Source organism: Ovis aries, chromosome 14 (assembly GCF_016772045.2).
Source record: "Ovis aries strain OAR_USU_Benz2616 breed Rambouillet chromosome 14, ARS-UI_Ramb_v3.0, whole genome shotgun sequence".
Taxonomy (NCBI): domain Eukaryota; kingdom Metazoa; phylum Chordata; class Mammalia; order Artiodactyla; family Bovidae; genus Ovis; species Ovis aries.
In genome coordinates this window covers 57,237,756-57,257,696 of record NC_056067.1, presented here as the reverse complement: position 1 = coordinate 57,257,696, position 19,941 = coordinate 57,237,756, and positions in this window count along the sequence as shown.

The following is a 19,941-nucleotide window of genomic DNA, read 5'->3' as shown; positions in this document are numbered from 1 at the left end:
CTGGTATATACTACTTTCTGACAGTTTTCAGAGACTTGAATGTATAACAGAAATAATTTAAAATCAATACTGTTGCTGTATCATCTTTTGGCAAATATTTTAACGAACATTCTTTAAATGACAGCTTAAGGGACTGGGGAGCCTGGTGGGTTTCTGTCTATGGGATCACACAGGGTCGGATACGACTGGAGCGACTTAGCAGCAGCAGTAACTTTTACTTCAGTTTGTGACTCTAGACTTTAATCAAACATAGAGAAGTGCACAGAGCTAACTCTAATGAAAGTTTATAGAAATTTCTGTATTTGTAAATAATACTAAAAACAAGAAAAGTGTTAGTCACTCAGTCGTGTCCTACTCTTTCCCACCCCAGGGACTGTAGATTGCCAGGCTTCTCTGTCCATGGGATTGTCAAGGCAGGAATAGTGGAGTGGGTAGCTATTCCCTCCTTCACGGAATCTTCAAAAAAGTAAAACAAAAAATCAATCAAATGATGTTAACATGTTCATACATACAGACATACACTAAAATGGGACTGTGTACTTATTAAGAGACAAATTGTCATGTCAATAAAATCAGGATAATTTTTAAATGATTGAAATTATACATAAATATTTGTGGATGATATTGTTAGGTAGGTAGAATAGGGAAAAGGAGTCCAAAATGGCGGTGGCTAAAAGACAAGGAAGGTCAAGGAGGGTCCAAGGACCAGGAGTGGGATGCCACTGCCTTCTCCTAAAGAAACAGCACTCCTGGTTAAACCCAATTTGCGTAGGGCAGGCTCCAAATCTTTGTTGTGATGAGACAAAGAACCGAGGAACATACACTCGCGTGACATCTATGGTGCCATGACTCGGATGTAACCAGGCTGAAACAACCTCCCAGCGGAAGAGGCCAAGCACAGCAGGAGTCCAACTCAGTGAAGCTCCCGCGATAGAAGCGGAAGGCGAAGAAACCCAGCACAGGGGAAGGCCCATCATGCTGGATACCAGGACAGCGAAAAACAAACTCAGCAGAAAGGTCACGCGTCCCAGTCTCTGATCCCAGAAGACCTCCGATTAAGGTAAGAGGTCCTCACTGGAGGGATATGCCTAATGAAATCTTAATTCCTTTACAATCTCTCCTTTCTTGTTGCCTCGAACCTCCTGCAAACAGGCGGGTGGCAGGGGGCACAATTGAGGGACTCTGGAGAGGCTACTCCTCAGCATGCCCAAAGGCGCTGTCTGCTGAGCCCCAGCAGCTGTTACACAAGCTGGTGGGGGTTCTTCTGTCCTTTCTCTTCTCTGTGCCAAGGATCAGACCAATGAAATTGTGAGCACTGGTCAGATATTTAGCAAATTTTCCGGTGGGCCATGAAGGGGATTCCTTGGCACGTTGTTCCCACTGCTTTTTCCTCCTGTCCTTCAGCTCTCTCCCGGGACTCAAGCTCAGCCAAAACTAATGAAACTCAGGCTCTGGTATCTCATTGCAAAAATTCATTGAGAGACAAAGAGGTGGATTTGTTAGGATCCAGAGAGAAGCCACTCTTCAGGGTGTGAACCATTGCCAAGGGCAAGGGCTGGGGCCACAGCATGAGGCCTGGCTAGGTTTTGTGAGGGGGTGAAAATCATATGCTAATGAGTGGGAGGATCACCCCCAAATATTGGGGCACCACCCACTCCTCCCTCATATGCCTTGGAGCTGTCCTGCCACCTGTCTGTTGGCTTATAGATTGGGGATTAAGTACTTGAATTTGACTTGTTATTTTGGACCCACTTGGTTTTAATTGGTTCACATTATACCCTTGTGCAATGTCATTCTTTCAAAGGTTGTGCTCTGCCCCCTTCCCTCCAGTTGCATGCTCTTTGCCTGAGCCCCATCCAGACCCACAAGCTTGCCTCTACAATCTTCTGGAGAGACAACCAGAAAATAGCTGGCCTTGGTAGGGAAATACTCTATAATATCCAACCCCCTAATCCTACCCAGCACTGTTCACACTGGAGATCTTGGGGACGTCCAGCTCCAGTCTGGGGGTCCAAGTAGGTCATCACACCTTGACATGCCTAGGGATCTGGTCCTCGAAAGGTTGTCATGTCTCAACTTGCTCGGGGATCTGCTAGTCCCAGGGGTCCCAGGAGGTCATCACGCCTCAGCCTGCCCACGGACCCAATTCTCGAGAGGCTGTCACACCTCGACCTGCCCAGTGATTCGATCTCTAGGAGGCTGTCGCGCCTCAGCCTGCCTGGGGCTCTGCACCCTGACCTGGGGATGCCTGGTTCTCAGGTTGCAACAGTTCTGGGTAGGATAAGCTTCAGAAAGACTCACCCCTAAGGAAGTCCACCCATGGAAACAGAAGGAAGCCTATTACTTGTGGGACTGTGCCCAGTCTCAGCAATAACTCAGGAACCCAGTGAGAACCCCATTGCCTTTCTGGAAAGGCTAAAAGAGGCACTCCAAAAGTTTACCAATCTGGACTTAGACTCTTAGGAGGGACAGGTGATTTTAAATGACAAATTCCTGTCCCAATGTGCATCAGATATCAGAATTAAGTTACAACAGCTACAACGGCAGGACCTTGCTGCCTCTTTAGATGAGATGGTCCAGACAGCCACCAATACCTTTTATAACAGAGAACAGGAGAAGGAGGCCAAGGCCCAGGAGGAGGAGAGAAAGAAAGAGACAAGGCATGCCCAGATGCTGGCCGCCCTCCAGAGAAGCCCTATGGCAAACTCCGAGTCCCTGAAGGACAAGGCACGAGACAAATGCCTGATCTGTAGACAGGCGGGCCATTGGGCCAAAGAGTGTCCAAACCGGGACAAGTCTCCTAGAAAGGCTTACCACAAATGCCATCAACTGGGACATTGGGCGGCACTCTGCCCTCGGGACCCAAGAGCCTCAAGGTCAAGTGCCAAGCCTACCCTCACAACGGTTCAAGAGGACTGAAGCGGCCCACTCCAGCCAGCCCGCCTGTCACAGATAACCATCATGGGGCTGGAGCCAAGGGTGCAACTGGATGTGGCAGGTAGGCCCGAGAATTTCTTGGTTGGCACAGAGGGTACCTACTCTGTCTTGATCTCCTACTCCGGAGCCTTCTCCTCCCAAACCTGTACCATTTTGGGTGCTAACAGGAAAACCAACTACTAAAAGATTCACCCGAGCACTTCTTTGTTGCTGGGATGGACAAATATTTTCCCACCAGTTTCTAGTGGTCCCTGAGTGTCCTACTCCCTTATTGGGAAGAGATATACTCACTAAACTGGGGACCACCCTTGTGATGGGAAGTTTTTCAGCCCCTAGAGCTCTACAGCTCCTGGTTACTACTGAAGAACCCATTACACCTTCAATAGAGAGGGACCAAAAACCATGGGAAGACAAAATTAACCCCCAGGTGTGGGACCAGGTGATTCCTGGATGAGCCTACCAAGCCGAACCGGTTATCATTGTCCTCCAAGATCCCACTCGGTTTCCTAACCGGAAACAATACCCTCTCAAGAGAGAGGCTCGGGAGGGACTACAGCCTTTAATAAATAAATTCCTTGCTTGTGGGCTATTGGTTCCCACCAGTTTGCCACGTACACCCCAATCCTCTCAGTAAAGAAAAAAAAGACAGAACCTGGTGAATGGTTCAAGATCTCCGGATCATAAATGAAGCTGTAGTCCCCCTCCATCCCACAGTACCCAATCCCTATGTAATCTTGGGAGAAATCCCACCCAGTGCCAAGTGGTTTACAGTCTTGGAATTCAAAGATGCATTTTTTTGCATACCACTGGCTAAAGAATCCCAATATCTTTTTGCCTTTGAGTGGGAGGCCCCAGGAGAAAAACACCAACAGATGACTTGGACAGTATCACCTCAGGGGTTCAGAGATAGCCCCCACCTGTTTGGACAGGCCTGCTGGCGACGGAATGAAACACCAACACTGCAGAGTGGTTTAAATCTTTATATTTTAACACTTGCTTCTTACAGCTGCTTTATTTTATATCCCTTGCACCACAACCTACAGGGCAAGCTGCCAAGCACTACGATTCAGAGACTATACAGTGCGCAGGCGCAGGGCGAGATAACCTTTACCTTGGCTTATTTACTGCAGCTAAGACTTTGTTTTGGGGAACTTCCTTATCAACTTAGAATCCGTTTTGTCCCAGGGTCTGTTCCTTTTGAGGAATCAGAGAAACATCCTTGTGTGCAAGTAATGTTCTTTTCCCATGGGAACAAATAGGATTTTTAGCTGAACATCTCCTTTGCAAGAATGTTCAGCCCTGGTTGAGAGTCTCGTTTGCAAGCACTTCTCAACCTTCTTTAAACCTAGTTCCCTACACTGGGCAGAACATCTCGTTTGCAAGAATGTTCAGCCCTGGTTGAGAGTCTCGTTTGCAAGCACTTCTCAACCTTCTTTATACCTTGTTCCCTACATCTCCCCCTTTCTTTTCTTGTAGATGCTGAATAAGCGCTTGAATACGCAAAGCTTTTTTTTCCAATTGTTTTCCTTTTCGCCAGCGGTGGTAGACTATAAAAGCAATAAAACATAAAGCAACAATTAACAAAATATTCACAAAGGATATTGTTAACAATGTAGATACATGCCCTAAAGGATTAAGGTTATCTAATCCTTCTTGAAGACTCTTTAGTATATCAGAACCAAGAATATCAGGCAGCGTCTTACTAAAAGTTGACAATATAGTTTGTTCCAATTCCATAATTTCAGCAGTTAAATTCTGGTGTCCCACTAAAGACCTTTTCACCTTTTCCCAACCCTCACTCATATTAAAGGGAACAGGGGTTACACACAGGTGAAATGAGTTTCAATCACATTTTAACACACTCTTTGTAGCTAACACAGTCACTTGATCTCCTAACCAGGAAACTGTGTGTTGTAAATTCAATACATCAGTAGCCAATTGAGTGTCCAAATCATGCTGTTGTTGCCACAATAAATGAGCATCTTTATGTCATTCCCTGACAAAATCAGCAGTCTGTATGCCTTGATGCAAAGCAAGACCTGCTACAGTTGCTGTTGCTGTTACTGAAACCACGGCGAGAATTGATGCGATGACAATGCTAAGCATTATTCGAGATCGATGGAGAAGAGTTTGTACAGCATTCACAAGATGAGTGACAGCAAAAGAGTCCGACCAAGGTCGAGTAAGATTAACAGGCAACCAAAGTTCAGTCCGTGCTTTCACAATGACCACTGGAATGGACCATCTTGTTTTTACCATTTTCCCACTAGGAACGATTTATACATTGAGTCAAGTTACAATCAGAAATTTATAACTAGACGAGGGTCATGATCCCTGCAATGTTTTTTCAGCTTCTTGAGTCAGCTTCTTTAACTGTCCCCGTGTCGGTGGACTTGCCTCTCTTGTCGCAAAGGTGAAAGTCCTCTGCATTGACAGTTCCTGAAACTGGTGCACGATTGGGTCGCTCATTCTGCAACTTCACCAATCTCAATGGAACCCAGATCCTGGAATTATTCACAGAAATAAAAGCATACCCTCGCCCCAAGAAGTGAAGTACTGCTGGAATCCATCCCTTTATCTCATCCTTATACCATACCTGGGAATGTTCAAAGCTTTTTGTCTTCTTTTCTGAATTGCCAAAATGCTGTTCTGCTGGAGTAATCTTACTTTTTCCCCAGACATTCAAAAAGTTGAGAGTTAATAGTGTTTTATTTAATACATCCCTTGGTGATATCATACCTTTCTCCCCCTTTCTTATTTTTTCAATGTATTCTCGAAGAGTCCTATTAGCTCTTTCAATTATAGTTTGTCCTTGACTATTATAAGGAATACCAAAAGTGTGCTTAATATGATATTGTTCTAAAAATTGAGATAATTTAGAGGATTGATATGCGGGAGCATTATCAGTTTTTAATTCTATAGGTATGCCCATAATAGCAAAACAAAATAATAAATTGAGTAATAACAGAATCTGCCTTTTCTGAACTTAAAGCTGTAGCCCATTGAAAATGAGAATAAGTATCTATAGTATGATGAACATATTTCTGTTTACCGAATGAAGAAATAAAAACAACATCCATTTGCCAGATTTGGTTAGATTGTAGTCCTCTGGGATTTACTCCAGGAGGGGCAAAGGGCAAAATAAACGGTGCACATATGGAACAAGAACGAACAATGCGTTGAGCTTGTTTTCGTGTTAATGAATAAGTTTTTTGTAACCCTTTAGAATTAGTATGATGTAAGCAATGTTCTTGTGTTGCAGACTGTAAAGGATAAAGTAAGGCATCAATATTTGCATTTCCTTGAGATAATGGTCCGGGGAGAGAAGAATGAGCTCGTATATGAATAAAAAAGACAGGGTTAGTTCGCCTAATTAATAATTGTTGAACCTGAAAAAATAATTTATCAATATTAGTTTTTAAAGTTACCGGTAGAGTGGCTTCAGGAAGATAAATACATGAAAAGACTGCATATTTAGAATCAGAAACAATATTAATAGGAATATCAAAAAACATCCTGTAATGCCAAACAAATGGCCCAAAGTTCAGCAGGCTGCACAGAAGAAAAGGAATGTGGAACAACTTTAGAAGCAGTATCAGTCCAATAGCCAGCAGTATTTTTATTGGCATCTGTAAAAATAGTTTTTCCTTCAACTGGAATATTAGATATAGGAGATTTACAAACCACTGATGTATGTCGAAGGAAATCTATCATTTTAGATTGAGGATATTGATTAGAAAAAGTCCCTGAATAAGATGCAAGAGCTATCTGCCAATTTTCATTAAACTGTAAGCAATTAGAAATTTGGGTGGAAGTAAGTTGAGTAATAATTGTTTGAGGGTCACTTCCAATTAACTCAGTAATATGGCCTCGACCTTTCAAAATAAGGAAAGCAATTCTATCCATATAAGTAGTAAGCTTTTTTGTATAGTTATTGGGTAAAAATACCCACTCAATCAACCCTGCAGATTGAGCAATAACTCCAGTAAGAGAATAGGGAGTATGGAACACTATGAAATATATAGGTTGATCCTGTTGTAGATAAGTAAGAAACCCTTCATTCAACCGTTGCTCTACAAAGTGTAATTCCTCTTTTGCTTGAGAAGTAAGAGATCGAGGACTGTTAAGAGCAGTATCACCCTCTAAAGTAGAAAATAAATGACGCAATTGATGTGTAGGAATCCCTAACATGGGACGTAACCAGTTAATATCACCCAAAAGCTTCTGAAAATCATTAAGAGTTTTTAAATTATCTCGTCTAATTTGGGCTTTTTGAGGTTTTATTCTCTGTTGTTCCAAAATAGCACCTAAATATGAAATAGGAAATTCAGTTTGAATTTTTTCAGGAGCAATTTGAAGATTAAAATCACTTAAAGCTTTCTTTACATGAATAAAAAATTTATCTTGTTCCTCTTTACTAGGAGCTGCCAATAGAAGATCATCCATATAATGATAGAGAAGACAATTAGAAAATTGTTGTCTCACAGTAATAAGAGCACAATCAACAAACTCCTGACAAAGTGTAGGGCTATTAATCATTCCTTGAGGCAACACTGTCCATTGATAACGTTTTACGGGCTGCCCATGATTATACACTGGAATAGTAAAAGCAAATTTATTTCTATCTTTTATTTGCAAAGGAATATTAAAAAAAAAATCCTTCAAATCTAAAACCATCAAAGACCAATCCTGTGGAATCAAAGCAGGAGAAGGGAGACCTAATTGCAAAGCTCCCATAGGTTCTATACATTTGTTAACTTTTTTAAAATCAGTCAACATTTTCCATTTACCAGATTTTTTCTTAATGACAAAAACAGGAGAATTCCAAGGAGACGTAGAAGGTTCAATATGGCCAGATTGAAGCTGTTCTTTTACTAATTGTTCTAAAGCCTCGAGCTTCACTTTTGGAAGCGGCCATTGCTCAACCCATTTAGGGACATCAGTTAACCATTTCAATGGGAGAGCTCGAGGAATCTGAGCAGTGGCTACAAGTTTTCCGACGAGATGATGAGCGTTGTTCCTAAAGAAAATAAAAGATCTCTTCCCCAGATATTAATAGGTATATTAACAATGTAAAAAGAAATAAATACTTTCTTTCCATTAGACAATTGGCATGACAAAGGTTGAGCGCTTCTCCACACATCTGCTATTGATCCTAAGCCTGTTAAAACAAGAGGAATTTTTTCTTTTTTCCAGTCATTAGGCCACTGCTGGAGACAAATAACCGAAACATCTGCTCCTGTATCCACTAATCCTTCAAACTGTTTACCTTCAGTAATCAGTGACATTAAAGGACGAGAGTCATTAATAAGCATTTTCTAAAATATACTTTTTCCCGTACTTTCAAAACCATTGACTTTTTTTTTCCTACCTCAGCCTTGTCGGCAGCTACCAGAAATAGGGATGCATAAGGTGATGCAGAAGGGTTAACAGCCTTGGAAGTTTGTTTTTTATTTAATAAAACCTTTTAAAAGGCAGCAGTCATTGCCTCTACAGAATCTGAATCCTCCCCAGAACTTACATCTCTATCTGACTCAGTGGATGAATTTTTACTATCATCCGGAGGTTTGGGCGGAGGCCAAGGTGAAGCCCCCTCCTCAAGATAACATGAGGCGGCCTCACTGTCAGCAGCCATTAATTTTAAAGCCTGCGTTATAGCGCTACATAGAGTCCACAGCCTTAAAGGAATCACATTTCCTTTTTGATACTGCCTTCTTAACTCTTTCTGCACCACTTTCCATTCCTTCAAATTCAGCTGTACTTCTGTTTGATATTGAAACCAATAACAATGCTGCTCTATAAGCCAGAATAACTCACTCAAGCAGCGAGTAGATGTTTTAATTCCTATAGAATGCAGGAGCCCCTTAACCAGCTCCATATATTGTGACTTTAAAGATGGGGAATTCCCCATAGTTTTTTCTTTTTCTTTTTTCTGTTCTTTTTCTCTTATTTTTCTTATTCTCTCGAAAGTCCCCCTTTCAGCCTTTTGCTCCGGGGTGTTTACCCTTTCGGATTTTTATTCTTTTCTCTTTTTCTCTATTTCCCGAAAGTCCCCCTTTTAGCCTTTTGCCCCGGGGTGCTTACCCTTTCGGTTCTGTCAGGCCCCACGTTGGGCGCCAGATGCCAGCGACGGAATGAAACACCAACACTGCAGAGTGGTTTAAATCTTTTTATTTTAACACTTGCTTCTTACAGCTGCTTTATTTTATATCCCTTGCACAACAACCTACAGGGCAAGCTGCCAAGCACTACGATTCAGAGACTATACAGTGCGCAGGCGCAGGGCGAGATAACCTTTACCTTGGCTTATTTACTGCAGCTAAGACTTTGTTTTGGGGAACTTCCTTATCAACTTAGAATCCGTTTTGTCCCAAGGTCTGTTCCTTTTGAGGAATCAGAGAAACATCCTTGTGTGCAAGAAATGTTCTTTTCTCATGGGAACAAACAGGATTCTTAGCTGAACATCTCGTTTGCAAGAATGTTCAGCCCTGGTTGAGAGTCTCGTTTGCAAGCACTTCTCAACCTTCTTTATACCTTGTTCCCTACACAGGCCCTTACCCGGGATCTCCTAGATTTGGACCTGGGACCTAATGGGAAAATATTATGATACGTAGATGACCTATTAATCTGCTATCCAGGTGAGAAAAGTGCCCAACAACATGCAATTCAGGTTCTAAACTTCTTGGCAGAAAGAGGATACAAAGTCTCCCGTGCTAAGGCACAGATGGTCGAGACAAAGGTCACTTACCTGGGAGTTCAGATTACACTCGGGTCCAGGAGGCTGTCCTCTGATCGGGTACAAGGAATCCTCCAGTTGCCCTCCCCCACGACTCAAAAACAATTGCGAGCTTTCCTGGGGCTAACTGGATATTGTAGAATCCGGATACCCAACTATGGTCTAATTGCCCAGTCCTTATATTAAAGCTTAAAGGGACGAGATGATTCAACCCCACTGATATGGGGAACTCCTCAAAAGAAGGCAGAGGCTACACTAAAACAGGCCTTAACTCGAGCACCTGCCTTGAAGTTGCCAGACCCAGAAAAAGCATTCCAACTTTATGCCCATGAAACAGGGGGAATAGCTTTGGGAGTGTTAACTCAAAGGTTGGGATCTGAGCCCCAGCCCGTAGCTTAGGGATCTAAAAAGCTCGATCCACCTACCCAAGGCTGGCCCTACTGCCTTCGAAATCTTGCAGCTATTGCAATCATGATAGAAGATGCTTTAAAACTCTCCTTTGGGGGCAAACTAACTATTTTTTACCAGCCGCCAAGTAAAACAACTCCTAAATGGGAGAGGCCATTTAGGGATGTCTGATCAAAGAATCCACAGATATCAAGTAATGCTGATGGAAAATCCAGGCCTCACTATATCCCCTTTTGAGGTTCTTAACCCAGCTACCCTCCTGCTTACCCCTGAGAACTCTCTCCCCTTTCACTCTTGTCTAGAAACCTTGGACCACTAGATAAAACCCTGGGAGGGATTGTCAGAAGATCCTCTGACCAATCCTGAGGAAATCTGGTACACTGATGGAAGCAGCTTTGTCTTGGATGGAAAAAGAAGAGCCGGGTATGCAGTAGTCTCCAATTTTGAGATCATAGAGGCTAAGCCTCTGCCACCAGGTACTTCAGCCCAATTAGCTGAGCTCATAGCCCTGACTCGAGCTTTAGAGGTGGGAAAAGGTAAAAGAATAGCCATTTACACTGATCCCAAGTATGCCTTTCTGGTGCTACATGCACTTGCTGCTATTTGGAAAGAAAGGGGCCACTTGACCACCCGAGGGTCCCCAATCAAATATGGTGACAAAAATCTTTGACTCTTGGAGGCAGTCCATCTGCCCACTGAGGTTTCAGTCTCCCACTGTAAAGGACACAAAAGATGGGAGCACAGAAGTGGCACGAGGGAACCAAGCAGCTGATCAGGCAGCTAGGAGAGCAGCATTACAGAACCATGACCTAATAGGGGTTGCCACCTTAGTTGCACAGACTAATTTGCCAGAAATTCCTTCATATACTGAAGGTGAGACTCTTAAAGCTAAGAGCGAGGGCTTTCAAGAAGGTCATATGGGATGATTCCAAAAGGAGGGACTCCTTTTTCTGCCTGGGAACCTCCAATGGAAGTTGGTTAACTCCTTACATGCCACTACTCATTTAGGAGAAAAGGCCCTCCAAAGATTACTAGAAAAGTCCTTCAGGGGAACAGGCTTCCAAACAACTATAAGACAGGCGGTGTCCTCTTGTCCCACTTGCCAATTAAACAACCCCCAAGGAGCTCGAAGACTCCAGCTGGCCCAGCCCATCCAACGACGTGGAGCCTACCCAGGAGAGGACTGGCAGATGGACTTCACCCAGATGCCAGTTTCTCAAGGGTATAGACACCTATTAGTCATGATAGATACATTCACAGGATGGGTTGAAGGCTTTCCCACCCAGACTGAGAAGGCTGAGGAGGTGTAAAAAAAAACTGCTTCATGAAATTATTCCAAGATTTGGTCTGCCCAGGTCATTACAAAGTGACAATGGGACATCATATACTTCCAAGGCCACCCAAGGGGTCTCAAAAGCATTGGGCATTACTTATTATCTCCATTGTGCCCAGAGGCCTCAATCTTTGGGAAAAGTAGAAAGAGCCACTCAATTCTTAAAATCAGCTATAAAATAGACAACCCAGGAGACCTCCCTGGGGTGGAAGGAGGCTTTACCAATAGCTCTCCTCTGCACCCGCATTGCCCCTAAGGAACAGCTTGGTCTTAGTCCTTATGAGATGCTATATGGGAGACCTTTTGTTTATGTCAATGACCTCTTCCTAGATCCAGAGGTTCAGACCCTCCAGTCTTATACCATGGCCATTGGGCAATTCCAACAGGATATACGCTTGTGGGGTATAAACCAGGACCCAAAAGATTCTAACGAGTCACCACGATATGCTCCAGGGACTCAAGTCCTAATTAAAGTCTGGAAAGATGGGTCCCCTAAAGCTCAACTCCAGCCCACATGGAAGGGCCCCTACCCTGTAACACTTTCTACCCCCACAGCAGTCAAGGTACCAGGACATGACTCCTGGATTCACTACTCACGAGTCAAGCTGTGGAAGAAGACAGAAGAGGAAACTCAATACACCTGTGAGCCCCTGGGAGATCTCAGATACCTATTCAGGACTACCAATGAGTGCCATTCTAATGAACACCCCCCAAATCTGGTTTCTGGGGATAAGATTTCTCAGGATAGCTCTACACAGCCAACCCAGCTTGACAGAGATTGTATTCCAAAACAGACAAGAGATAGATCTTCTGATCCCTGAACAAGGAAGGACTTGAGCCATCCTGGCGATGTGAATTTAAAATTGACGAATGCCCCTACTAGTCCTTGTTATGCTGCATTGATGATGCTTATGATTATTCCATGAACTGTCGATTGTCTAACCTGTTTTGTCTCTGCCCAGGTCAACAAGCTACAACATGCAGTGCCAGTTCAGCAAAGATAGAAAACTCCAGCCGACCATGAAAAATATCACACCCTAAGATGGACACCGCTATAAGGACTCTGAGGCTTGAGACTAGCAAGAGGGGGAGGCCCAATACCCCTCACCGCCGCAGTTCAGCAGGAAGTAGCCAGAAAGACCTCGACACCCCTATTCCCAAAGAATTGGGCCTCCCATCTCTTGAGGGGGGAATGTTAGGTAGGTAGAATAGGGAAAAGGAGTCCAAGATGGCAGTGGCTAAAAGACAAGGAAGGGCAAAGCCCGCGATAATAGAACTGAAGCAGGTCCGAGGACCAGAGTGAGTGAAGACTTCAGGTAGAACAAACAGCACTCCTGGCTAAGCCCAATTTGCACAGGGCAGGCCCAGGTGGAGGCAAAAACATATAAAAGGAAGAGCCAAAGCGCTGTCTCTCTCTGTTCCTATCCCGCGTGCGTGTGCTCTTTCTCTCTCTCTCCCTCTCTCTCCCCCTCTCCCACACGCTCCTCCACTCTCCTCTCTTCAAATCTTTGGGTTGGCATGCCCCCACGCTTCGAGGATGGATTCTCCTGCTATCTTCTCAATAAAATAGAGCCGTAAGAGACCCGAGAGCTGTGATGCGGCGAAGGCTCTAATGTCCATTGCTCCAAATATTTGTTATGACGAGACAAAGAACCAAGGAACATACACTGGCGTGACAATAGTCCACTTAATTAGTATATTTTTCTTTTCGGTATAGAGGATTCTCTCTGCTACTTTAACTTATGAAAAATTCTGGAATGCTGAGTTCATTCTATTAACAGGGCATTTTCTTACTCCTGTTACAGAGAGCTGAATTGCATCCACATGTAAATTCATCACAGCATTTCCCGACTTCCTAAGATCCTAACACCGAACCACATCCCAAAGGGAATTTCGGATACCAATGCCTCCCCGTATTGATCTCTCACAAAGGGAATGTATTCAACATTGGAAGTCACCATTTCATGTTGAGAATTCATCATGCTCTACAGAAAGCCAGGATACACACAATGGAGAAAAGGCTCTGGAATATGAGTGAGACGAAACCAAAAGAGCTGGTTTTCACTATTTAAAATTTAAAAAAAAGGGGGGGGGGTGAATGAGAAGGTGATATCAAGCACTCCAGGCAGAAAACTTAGAAGCAGAGAACTAAAGGTTTGCAGATTCTCAGTCCAGGCATGTCAGGAGGAAAAGCAGACACAGCCCCACACCCGGGACAGGACAATTACCTGAGTAGCTGCCATTTCCTCCTCTTCTTCCTCCTGCTCTGCGTCTTCTGTGGGGATATGACTTCTCAAACTCACATCTGCATGTTGAGAAAATACCTTCAAAGGCATCCATACAGCCGCTTAACCTGCAACCGCTGCAGTGAAAGAGAAGAAACCGTTTTCTTGTTTCTCTCACCCTTTTCGGAGCTCTTTGCTGACTTTCTCTGTTCCTGATCTGCAGTGGGTAATCAAGACTAACCTGATATGCTAATCACATCCTGCTGCTCCACTCTATTAGCAGATCTTCCGGGCTAGTTCATCTCCTTCCTTTTTGCATTACAGAGAGCAGGCAGCACAATTCACCAGACACAATGGACCCTACTTCTGGGCTACCTGACCCAGCCTACCAGGGTTTTGAAAAAATGCAAGAGGAAGACCTGCATTCAGGAGTCCTGGGGGAAACCTCACCTTTGGCACATCTGAGACCTCAGGAAGGGAGGATTTAGGGCGGGAACTTCTAGAAGCAAAGGTCAACCTGATTCCCTGCGGAGGGGCTCTTTCTAGGATGGGTGCGGTGGTCCTCGCCTGTGCCTGCCCTCTTGGGGGAGGGGCGGGGAGAGGTGAGTGGTGGGAATCACCTGGGGGTCTTGGGTTCCTGCCAGGCTTTCTTGCAGACTTCTTCCCAAAGATCTTCCGTGTCCTTAGTTTTTTTCACCCCTCTCTGCAGCCTGGGGACACAGGTTTTCACAAAATGATTTGCATTGTGACCACCTCTCTGCAGCTGTGGCACCTCCAACATCAGAGACCAGGAACCTGGAGGTATTTCCATCACAGCTTTCTTTGAAAATAAACCAGAGGCAACAGGAGGCCTGGCGAGCTGCAGTCTATGGGGTCACAAAGAGTAGGACAGGACTGAGCAGCTGAACTGAACTGAACTGAGCAGGACATGCTAGGTTAACAAGTGTGTGTGGGCAGAGACAAATGCCTTTGAAAATGATGCTCTAAATGCTATCTGATGACCGACCAAGGAAATAATGATCGGTGTTGTCGTTTAAGTTACATTAACATGAATTAACACGTGAGAGCCTTGTTCTACTTCCTGTGTGTGTGTTTTTCTAGGTTTTATGAATCAACTGCTACAGTTTGTTGTCTGTGCCATTTAGAGAGCTCTATTTTCTCACATCTTTAAAGTATAATGACTAAGGAAAAATTAAAGTTAGAAGCATGTCCATCTTTCTAATATTATATATTCTAAAAAATATTCAGTGTGCATGCACCAGTACCAACTTTGTAGAAGATTTCGTTTCACAGCAGAGTTGAGAATAAGGTATAGACGTTTCCCATACCCATATGACTCTTGTTTGCACACGTGGACAATCTCCCTACTTAACTTTCCCCACCAGAGTGAGCATTTCTTACCACCGATGAATCTACAAGGACAGTAAATACATAAACTCTTTAGTTTACCCTTATGTTTCTCTTTTAGGGATGTGCACTCCATACCTCTGGATAAATGTATAATAATAAGTGTCCATCACAACAGTTTAACACAAATTATTTCACGGTCCTGAAACTTCTCTAGATTTAGGATATTCAGAGTCCCTCCTTTGAAACCGATAGCAACCACAGACCTTTTTAATCTCTTCTATATTTCCTATGAGATTCCCAGGTGACTGAGTGGGAAGAACTTTCTACCTGCCGATGCAGGACATCAAGGTGATGCAGGTTCCATCCTTGGATCAGGAAGATGCCCTGGACGAAGAAATGGAAATCCACTCTAGTATCCTTTCCTGGGAAATCTATGGACAGAGGAGCCTGACAGGCTACAGCCCCTGGGCTCACAAAGACTCAGACACCACTGAGCACATATGAATATTTAGCTACACCAAAGTGTCATATTGTAAAATTGCTACTTTCTGTAGCATTTTTGAATGAGCTTCTTTCACTTCATAAAATGCATGCCACGATTGTCCATGTATTTTATGCCTTGAAACCTTAACATCCAAAAGCTTAAGAACTACCGTTGCGCCTATATTCCTGCTCAGTATATAAGTTCATCAACACCATTTTTTTAGATTCCATGTATATCTGTTACAATATTTGTCCAAATATAGAGAACAGATGTGTGGACATGGCAGGAGAAGAGGGGGACAAACTGAAGAGCCTCCCTAACACACATACACTACCATGGCTGAAATGCTGGAGAAGACTCTTGCGAGGCCCTTGGACTGCACGGAAATCCAGCCAGTCCATCCTAAGGGAGATCAGTCCAGGGTGTTCATTGGAAGGACTGATGCTGAAGCTGAAACTCCAGTCCTTTGGCCACCTCATGCGAAAAGCTGACTCATTTGAAAAGCCCCTGACGCTGGGAATGATTGAAGTGGGGAGGAGAAGGGGACGACCGAGGATGAGATTGTTGGATGGCATCACCGACTCAGTGGACATGAGTTTGAGTAAACTTTGCGAGTTGGTGATGGACAGGGAGGCCTGGTGTGCTGCAGTCCATGGGGTGGCAAACACTTGGACATGACTGAGCAAGTGAACTGAACTGAACTGATGGTTAAAACAGGTAGCTAGTGGGAAGCTGCTGGATAGCACAGGGAGCTCAGCTTGGTGCTCTGTGCTGACCAGAGGGGTGAAATGGAGATCACGGGAGGGAGGTTCAAGAGGGAGCAGACTCATGTATACTTATGGCTGATTGATGATGTCGTACAGCAGAAACTAACACAACATTGTAAAGCAATTATATTCCAATACAAAATACACATGCATCTCAAAAGGAAAAAAGCTAAACAGACGGGTCACCCAGCGGTGGAGAATCCATCTGACAGTGCCAGGGACGTGAGCTTGATCCCTGGTCCAGGAATACTCCACATGCATTGGGGCAGCTAAGCCTGTGTGCCACAACTGCTGAGCCTGGGTGGGGCAACTTGCTCTTTTAGACGGGCAAGAGGCAAATGAAAGATGCTCACCAGCGTAAACAATAAGAAATGCAAAACAAAGCTACAATGATGCATCACCTCATGCCAGTCAGAATAACAATTAGCAAAGAGCCCACTAATAATACTGTAAACGCTGACGAGGCTTGGAGATCAGGGAACCTCCTGCATGGCTGGAGGGAATGTGAACTGGGGCAGTCACAGGGGGAGCACAGTGTGGAAGTTCCTTAACAAGTGTAACCTCCTGACATTTAAGGAAATGAATTCCATGAAAAATAGACAAAACAGATTGATTGACAAATTGAGAAGTTTTGCAGTTTTTAGTCAATCATCTGCAAGTCTAAAATGACCAGTTTTGATCTAGCATTTCTAAATTCTCCAACTTAAATGTGTATGAATACACATACACTCACATATTCCTTCTTGGTTTTCTCACGGCTAACGTGTATACCTTCAGATATTTATATATTGTATTCAATGTGTGTTATATAAATTATATGATGTATATATCTTCAGATATTTATATCTTGCATTCAAAGTATGCCAAGGCCATGAGAAAAGAGTTCCTTTAAGCCTAGACAAGAAACTTGTGCTAAGAATTATACAGGGGAAGATTTTATAAATCTTGGTTTAGAACTTTCCCATCATGGCTTTTAATTATGCTTTTTGTGACTTCGTTGAATTGACATTTGCTTAAATGAGCCCCTGAAAAGTTTTAGCTAACAGAAGAACCAAGGACAATTGAAGTAGATGAGTTTATGACTCTAGGTCCTAAAAGAATTCACAGGAAGCCTTGAGGGCCCCTGAGGAAGGTCAAGGCTAGAACCAGGCAGAGAAAGCTCCAGTACTTGGGGTTCAGGCCTTTCTAAGGGGCCCTGGGTGAAGGGCTGTGGGCTCCCCAGGCTGAGTGTGGATTGGTCCATTCAAACCAGAGGAGTAGGATTCTGGTGAACTCTGAGGGTGTCATTGAAGGGGGGCCTGTGCAGTAGACCCTGGGGTTCAGAAATACTATTGGTCTCAAGGAAGGGGGTCATCTAGTGGAGGTGCTCACAGGATTGGCTGGTGTGAGTTCAAGGACCTGCAGGCTGCCTGCTCCCCAGACAGACGCTGAGGCAGCAACAGCACGGAGCAGTCGGGAAGCTCTCAACAGTACTCTGTATGATCCTTCTTATTCGAACCAACACAATGTCCGAGTACTTTCAAAGTGGGAGAGGAGATGCAACATAGAAATCGTGGGAAATATATGAATTCATGAGAGTTTAACACCAGTAAGGAACTAATTTCTACAGATGCCATCCCCCTGTGCTACAAATAGTTTCTTATGACGTTATCTTTCCTGCAACCTTAAACAGGTGGGAGAGGTTAATGCTGGTGGTGTGTTCAACCTTCCTTCATTCCACATCAACTGTAACATGAGAAAACCATTCACTTTTATTAATAAACATACATTAATTTTACACAGAGGGAATAAAACTTTTTACAACTGTTGTTTGATCCTTGATTAAAATACAGATTACAAGCTTCTAAAACTTTCCTGATTCTCTGATGAAATGATCAGTGAATGTGATTTATGTGGTTTACAAAATGGAGGCTAATGTAGTAAACATGGATGGACATTAATTATATTAATATGACTTTTCTAGAAATAGTTTTCTATACTTACATCAGGTAGAAGAGAAGGTATCCTTACTTCAAGCCTGCCAGGTAATATGCATGATTTCTCGATGTTGATGTCATAAAAAGACCTTTGATTTTAATGAACAATCCTTGTTTTATGGTTAAAAACAATGGACATAATTATTGAAAACTTAGAGCAAACTTCCGTCTTACTTTGAATTATTTCCTGATAACTTACATCATGGTGACAACACAGATGTTTGACATCAGTGACAAATACCTCCATTTAGAGGTTTAGTGTGCATATAACATTGCTGTGTTCTTATTCTTATAAATTGGAGAATAAATATAAATGATTCCCACCTAGTATAGAAGGGCTTCTCTTACAACTGAGGGAACAACATCAAAAACAGACGTTCATATATATAGTGGAAACAAAGCACAGCATAGTAACTTGAGAGCTGAATGACATGCGTTTTGGTTCCTTAATGATCTCAAATAATGTCAATATAAACAAGGATACATGATTGATAATTATACCTCTGAAAATATCCACCCCTTCATCTTGTGATCCATACGAACATATCAATTTAGTACATGTTTTAAATATGGAATACTTGCTACAGTGTTTCTGTTTAGAGTAATTCAACAAAAGTGGTACAAATGAAATGCTTTCTAGTATGAATTCTCTGGCATTGATTTACTTCTGATGTTTGATTAAAATCTTGTGTATATTTTTGTATTTCATTCATGTGTCTTTCCAAAGTAAACACTCATTGTTTCAAAATTGTATATTTAGGGCCAATCTTTTTTTATCACTGATTCATTCCTAGGGTTTCTCTGCAGTATGTATTCTCTAATGGGGCGTGAGGTGATGGCTGTGACGAAATCCTTTGCCACATTCCTTACATGTCTAACATTTCTCTGCAGTATGAATTCTCTGATGTTGAGAAAGACCTGAACTCTGGGGAAAGGCTTTGCCACAGTCTGTACATTTATCAAGTCTCTCCCCAATATGGATTCGTTGATGTCGAGTAAGATGTGAACAATGGATAAAGGCTTTGCCACCTTTTTTACATTTGTATGGTTTCTCCCCAGTATGAGTTTGCTGAGGTACAGGAAGACTCAGATGCTAGTTAAAGGCTTTGCCATATTCTGTACATTCACAAGGTCTCTCCCCAGTGTGGATTCCTTGATGCTGAGTAAGAAGTGAATAACGGGTAAAGGATTTGCCACATTCTGTACATTTATAAGGTCTCTCCCCAGTATGGATTCGCTGATGTTCAGTTGAAGTTGAACTCTGCTTGAATGCCTTGCCACATGCTGTACATTTATATTTTGGCCATCTGATGCGAAAAGCTGACTCATTCGAAAAGACCCTGATGATGGGAGAGACTGAAGGCAGGAGGAGAAGGGGACGACAGAGGATGAGATGGTTGGATGGCATCACTGACTCAATGGACATGAGTTTGAGTAAACTCCAGGAGTTGGTGATGAACAGGGAGACCTGACGTGCTGTGGTTCATGGGGTGGCAAAGAGTTGGACACGACTGAGTGACTGAACTGAACTGATTCATGTCAGTAAAATCAAGATCATTTTTAATGGGTTAAAAGATATACATCTACTTGTGAGTGATATTCTTTGTATATTTTAAATACACTAGGGTGCAAACTTATACAACGATATAAGATAAATTAGAGTTCTTGGTTCTGAAACTTTAATTTCTTGACAAACTGTATCATTTTGTTGAGCTGTATCTTAGA